Source organism: Talpa europaea, assembly GCF_964194135.1.
Source record: "Talpa europaea genome assembly, chromosome: 3".
In the NCBI taxonomy this organism is placed as follows: domain Eukaryota; kingdom Metazoa; phylum Chordata; class Mammalia; order Eulipotyphla; family Talpidae; genus Talpa; species Talpa europaea.
Window position 1 is genome coordinate 70,443,784 of NC_140069.1, and position 7,606 is coordinate 70,451,389.

Genomic DNA, 7,606 nt, shown 5'->3' on the forward strand with positions numbered 1-7,606 from the left:
GTAGGCCCTAGACTGACATTTTAATCTCCGTGCTTGGACAGTCAAGTAAATGCTATGTGACAGGCAGGAATAAAGAGTACTTTACAGAAAGAGTAAAGTAATGAGAATTCTCTTTGTAACAGAAATGTGAAGGTCTCTCACTTTATACAGGGTGATGTAAACAGTGAACTCTTTTCCATATCATTTGAAAAGCTAAAAGGTATCATTTCAGGATAATTTTGAAAAGTTCTACTCTAACCATCCTACCATTCTTATAGTTTGTTATTCCAGAGTTTGTTTAAACCAATGTTTGTTACATTTGGTTGACTTTGATCCAGGGATTTGATTCTGAACTATGTAACATTGGAGAGTTTCCTGATTTCCCCATTCTCTCACTTCCCATCTGATCTAAAACCCTTTGAAACTGGTAGAGAATTGGCAGGTTTTTTAATTCTTGAATATGACCAAAGACAATTATACATATAGATATACCTACATATATATATATATATATATATATATATATATATATATATATATGTGTGTAGGCTATAGAAGTATTTAGTTTTAATGCACACATATAGCTTTAAAAGGGCAAGTAAAGAAAGTTAGGGTTATTTTGAGGACATGTACTAGCTAAACCTCCTGATTTTTTTTAAGACCATCTGTTTATATTCTCCTTAGTTTCCCTTCCTTCTGCAGGTGAATCCACAAAGATGTTTCTGGGGTGCATATCATGGAGTCTTCTCCCTATATTTTCTTCTATAAATTTTATGGATTCAGGTATTACAATCAAATATTTAGGAGTTTCAATTCAATCCCATTGGTCTGTATGTCAGTTTTTGTTCCAATACCATGCAGTTTTTATAATTATTACCTTGTAGTATAGTTTGAAGTCTGGGCATGTATATTGTTTTATAACCTTAGTAGTAGAGGTGATTTTTTTTTTTTAATTTTTTTAAAGATTTATTTATTTATGCATACAAGAGCTAGGGTACAGGCTAGTGATGTGGGGGTGAGAGGATCCACCAGAGACAGAGTGGGGAACAGAACAGGCAGACTGATTGAAATCCACTTCTGAGGGGAGCAGTGGGCGAGACAGAGAGGTCTGCCTTGCCATGTGGGTTTTTCCCTGGCCAGCCAGAGATCAAACACATGCTGCAGAGGCTGTGGATTGCTTCATAGTGAGGTGCTTAACCACTTGTGCCACCAGGGAGGCCCAGTAGAAGTGATTTTAAAAGGAAGCCTGAAAAAGTTGTGCTCTTAGGGTTTCAGGTCACCAGATTAGAATTTATTTTTTCTGCTGAAGGGAAAATTAGAGTCTGTTTCTGGTGACACAGGAATAAATCCTCTTGATAATATCAGAAGACGGAATTATGGAAGATTCCCAAATCAGTCAAATATGGTTGTACCACCTGCTAAATATTATAAATTCAGTCATGTCCTGTGTACATCAGCCTGTACACATAAAAAATGACCAAATTAAGATGTGAGCAAAATCTCACCATCTAACAGTGACAGGAACCAAAGATAAACTATTTACTCTGCTATTTTTAAAAAATGGTGTATTTTCTTTTTGCAAATATTGTAATCTTAATGGAGTCTAAAAAAATCTGTAGGATAAAGAAGGGAACCGTACTAAAAGATGGGAGGAAAAACCTAAAAATAACTTTGAATATGATTTATTGTGGTATTCAGAAGACGTGGGAAATGTCAGATTTTATTCTTAGCAACAGAACAAAAAATAGGAAATCAAAGCAGATTTTCATAAGTAAAAATCAGAATAAGATAGTAAAAGGAGACAATTTACAATCAGCAACATGGCGGCGAGGAGACACTGCGAGTAAGATCTCCCATTAAAAAAAGTTAATAGGGAGGAAAAGCTGCAGGTCCCAGTGAGAACTGGGACACGGAAGATAAACGGACGACTCCAGCAAACTACCCAAAGAAGAAAGTTGCCATAAAAAAGGACTAGAAGGGAGGAAAGCGCAGAACCCTGCTCCCCTCCCCCACCCACAAGTCTGCACTCTCCGACAAACAGAGAGGAGGAAAAAAACAAACTAAAACGACCAACAAGAACAAACTACGCAGCAAGCGGGACTGTGAGTGGAAAGGAACTATTTCAGCCGCCACACCCCGTGAACGGGAGCTGTGGAGAACCCTGCAGGATTCGTCGCGGCGGTGAGCTCCAGGCACCATTAGAGAACAGCAGAGACCGCGGGAGACCCGCACACAGCCCAGGCTGACCGGTAAGCTTGCTCGGAAAAGCGGCGCGCTGGAAAAGCAAACGTGGATTGGGATCGCGGCTGCCCAGGTACCCGCGCCTGAGACCTAGGCTTGTGGGGAGACGCGCGGGGTCCCTCACTGAGGTGAAAGTCCCTCACTGAGTAATCAGAAACCAGGCGCCCAGACACGGGAGCGGGGTGCAAAAGGCGCCATTGCTGCGGCCACTGAACTAGGCTACAGCCCGCATCCTGGACCTGAGGGCTTTGGAACTGAGACCCGGGGCACGAAATTCAGGGCATGGGCTCTCTACGACGGTGGGGCACAAGGCAGACACAGCACCCCAAAGCCGTTGATGTTTTCCTTACCATTCCCACTCTGTTCCCTGCCACACGAGGTGAAAAACACAGCTCCCCAAGGGCTCTAGGTGAGATCTCTGGCGCTACCTAGCGACCAGAAAAAAAGTCACAACACCTTTCTTCAGAAAAGACCACTTGACAGGCAGAAGACGGAGCCTGTGGCCAGCTGGGAAGTTAGCCCACCCCAGGCCCCTTCAGACCAGCAGTCTGAGCCCATAGGGGGAGCAGGCACCCACAGCCAGGGCAGACCGGGCGCGCAGAAGAGCGTGCCTGAGACCGGAAAACCAGGGAGTGCGTCCCGCATCACCATTTTAGAACAGGGACATTTCTTCAGTAAAGACTGCTTGCAGAAGGCTCCCTCAGGAGCCAGAGGTGAGCGGGGAAGCTTGCCCACGCCAGGCCCCATCTGGCCTGCAGTCCAAACCCAGAGGGGGAACGGGAACCCACCGCCGGGGCAGACCAAGCACACAGAGGAGTGTGTCCCCACATCGACATTTTAGAACAGGGACCCTTCTTCAGTAAAGACTGCTTGACACCAACAGATGGCTCCTGGAGAAGCCAGAGGGGAGCGGAGAAGCTCACTCAAGATGCCAGCCAGTCCCAGCAACACAGTATCCCAATGCATACGACAAATTAGAAAACAGACAGTAGGGAGTAGAAGAACCACACGCAACCTAACAACTCCTCAGGAAAGAAGCACACCACAAAAAGAAAACCACCTCCCAGATTGTAACGACAGTAACTTGGAAGAACTTCTGAGCCTTCCAGAAAGACAATTTAAATTTGCCATGATTAAAAAAATGACAGAATTCATGAAGGAAATTGAGTCCCTAAAGAGGAAAAACAATGGTCAGAAGAATGAAATTGAGTCCTTAAAGAGGGAAGCGAAAGAAACGCAGGAGATCAAAGAATTAATGGAGGAACTAAAGAACTCTGGGAAAAGCAATGAAAGCAGAATAGATGAAATGGAAGAACGAATAAGTACTCTTGAAGACACAGAAATAAAAAGAAGAAAAACAGAAAAGGAAAGAGAAGTACGAAGGAAAAAGAACGAAGAAAGACTTCGGGAACTATCTCATTCCATGAGGAAAGGAAATATAAGAGTTATAGGAATCCCAGAAGGAGAGGAGAGAGATGTAGGAACAGAGAAAATATTCCAGGAGATAATTGAAGAGAACTTCCGAAATGCAAAGAAGGAGCTGAAAATTGATATACAAGAAGCAAGAAGAACACCAAACTTCCACGACAAGAGGAAAAATACAGCAAGACACATAATAGTGAAGCACCCAAGAATCCAGGACAAGGAAAAAATAATGAAGCTGACAAGAGGGAAGAAACAGATAACATTCAAAGGAAAACCAATCAGGCTGACATCAGACTTCTCTGAAGAGACACTACAGGCAAGGAGAGAGTAGAGGGACATAGTCAACAGACTCCAAGAAAACAGATGTCAACCAAGAATACTCTATCCCGCAAAGCTCTCCTTCCTCTATGAAGAAAGAATAAGGACCTTCCCAGACAAACAGAAACTCTGGAATTTCATTATGACTAAACCCCCACTCCAAAAAATACTATAAGGAGTCCTAAAGCCAGAACCTCAGAGGGACGAATAACAATGAAAGAAGGCAAGAAAAAAAAAGTTATTAAAAGAATAAATAAAATCAAAGGAAAGACAAACACAATGGCAAATACAGATGCTAACATATCAATATTAACCCTAAATGTAAATGGACTAAACTCTTCAATAAAAAGACACAGAGTTGCAGCCTGGATTAAGAAACAAAACCCAACCTTTTGCTGTCTCCAGGAAACACATTTAGCTACAAAAGATAAAAATAGGCTCAAAGTTAAAGGATGGAAAACAATCCTACAAGCAAATGTACCAAAAAAGAAAGCAGGAACAGCTATACTTATATCAGATAAAACAGATTTCAAACTCAAAAAAATAAAGAGACCCCAATGGTCACTACATTATGATCAAGGGGACAATACTTCAAGAAGAAATAACACTCATTAACATATACTCACCAAACAAAGGAGCACCAAAATATATCGGACAACTGTTGTCATCTCTGAAAACAGACATCAGAGAAAACACATAGCAGTGGGAGACTTCAACACACCACTATCAACAATGGATAGATCAACAAGACAAAAAATAAGTAAAGAAACCAAAGCTCTAAATAAGGACCTAGAGCATTTGGGCTTAAAAGACATCTATAGAACACTAAACCCCAAAAAAACGGAGTACACATTTTTCTCAAGCGCACACGGATCATTCTCCAGGATCGACCACATACTGGGGCACAAGACAAACATCAACAGATACACCAAGATGGAAATCACACCAATAATCTTTTCTGACCATGAAGGCATCAAGCTGGAAATAAACCATAAAAAGAAGGCAAGGAACTTTCTTACCTCATGGAGACTAAAAACCACACTCCTGGAAGACCACTGGACTAATGAGGAGATCAAAGAGGAAATTAAAAAATTCTTTGAATTCAATGACAAGGAGGACACCAATATCCTAAATATATGGGACGCAGCAAAAGCAGTAATAAGAGGAAAATATATAGTAATAGAAGCTCACATGAAGAAACAAGAAAGAACTCAAAGAAACAACCTAATCTCGAAGCTCAAAGATCTAGAAAAAGAACAACAAAAAACCCCAAAACCAGTAGAAGAAAAGAAATAATACAAACCAAAGCAGAAATAAATGAAATTGAAACTAAAAAAAACAATCCAAAAGATTAATGAAACCAAGAGCTGGTTCTTTGAAAAAATCAATAAAATAGACAAACCCCTAGCCAGGCTCACAAAGGAAAAAAGGGAGAAAGCACAAATAAACAGGATCATAAATGAAAGAGGAGAAATCACAACGGACACAGCAGAAATCAAAAGAATAATCAGTAACTACTATGAAGAGTTATATGGAAACAAGTTCAACAAGCTAGAGGAGATGGACAAATTCCTACAACTCTACAATCACCCAAAGCTAGATAAAGAAGAAATAGAACACCTAAACAGACCAACTACAAGCAGCGAAATTGAAATGGTAATCAAAAACCTCCCCAAAAACAAAAGCCCAGGACCTGATGGATTTACAAATGAATTCTACCAAACATTCAGAGATGAATTAGTGCCTATCCTTCACAAACTCTTCCCAAAAATTGAGAAGGAAGAGACAATACCAAACACATTCTATGAAGCCAACATTACACTAATACCAAAACCGAATAAGGACAACACAAAAAAGGAAAACTACAGGCCAATCTCCCTAATGAACACTGATGCAAAAATCCTCAACAAAATTTTAGCTATCAGAATCCAACAATGTATCCATAAGATAATTCACCACGACCAAGTAGGATTCATGCCAGGGACACAAGGATGGTTTAACATCCGAAAATCAATCAACGTTATCCAACACATCAACAAAAAGAAATATAAAAACCATATGATAATATCAATAGATGCTGAGAAAGCTTTCGACAAAGTGCAACACCCATTCATGATAAAAGCCCTTGAAATTCTTGGGATACAAGGAACATACCTCAACATCATAAAGGCCATCTATGACAAGCCAACAGCCAGTATCATTCTCAATGTTGAAAAGCTGAAAGCAAATCCATTAAGATCTGGAACAAGACAAGGATGTCCACTCTCACCACTGCTTTTCAATATAATACTGGAAGTCCTAGCCAGAGCAATAAGACAAGAGATAGACATCCAAGGAATCCAAATAGGAAAAGAAGAAGTCAAATTATCACTATTTGCAGATGATATGATAATATACATAGAGAACCCCAAAAACTCCACAGAAAAACTAATTCAACTCATCAATCAGTTCAGTAAAGTGGCAGGATACAAAATCAACACGCAAAAGTCAGTAGCCTTCCTATACACAAACAATAAATCTGAAGAAGAAGAAATCAAAAAAACCATCCCTTTTATTATCGAAACAAAAAAAATCAAATATTTGGGCATAAATCTAACAAAAGAGGTAAAGGACTTATACAAAGAAAACTATAAAACACTGTTAAAAGAAATAGAAGAAGACACAAAGAAATGGAAAGACATCCCCTGCTCATGGATTGGAAGAATAAACATTATTAAAATGGCCATCCTACCAAAAGCAATCTACAGATTCAATGCTATTCCAATCAAAATTTCAATGTCATTCTTCAAAGAAATAGAACAATTATTGATGAAATTCATATGGAATCACAAAAAAAAACCCCGAATAGCCAAAGCTCTCCTGAAACAAAAAGAAGGAAATGGAGGCATCACACTCCCAGACTTCAAACTACACTACAAAGCCATAATCATCAAAACTGCATGGTATTGGAACAAGAACAGACACACAGACCAATGGAATCGAATAGAAAATCCAGAAATAAACCCCCAGATTTATGATCAACTAATCTTTGATAAAGGAGCAAAGACTATGCATTGGAGCAAAGAACGTTTGTTCAATAAATGGTGCTGGGAAAACTGGGTCGCTACATGCAAAAGAATGAAGCTTGACCACTACCTCACACCGTACACAAAAATCAACTCAAAATGGATTAAAGAACTAGACATAAGACCTGAAACCATAAAATACATAGAAGGAAATATAGGTGAAACACAACGTGATTTGCACATCAAAGACATCTTTACAGACACATCACCCAAAGCAGTGATAGTGAATGCAAAGATCAACAGCTGGGACTACATCAAATTAAAGAGCTTCTGCACAGCAAAAGAGACAATAACAAAAACAAAGAGAAACCCCACCAACTGGGAGAACATTTTTGTACACAACACTAATGATAAAGGACTGATCACAAAAATCTGCAAAGAGCTGATGAGACTCAACAACAACAAATAAAATATTCCTGTCAAAAAATGGACAGAAGAGCTAAAAAGAAACTTCTCTGAAGAGGATATGCAAATGGCCAACAGGCATATGAAAAAATGTTCAACATCACTTGTAATCAGGGAAATGCAAATCAAAACTACCATGAGATACCATCTTACACCAGTGAGAATGGTACATA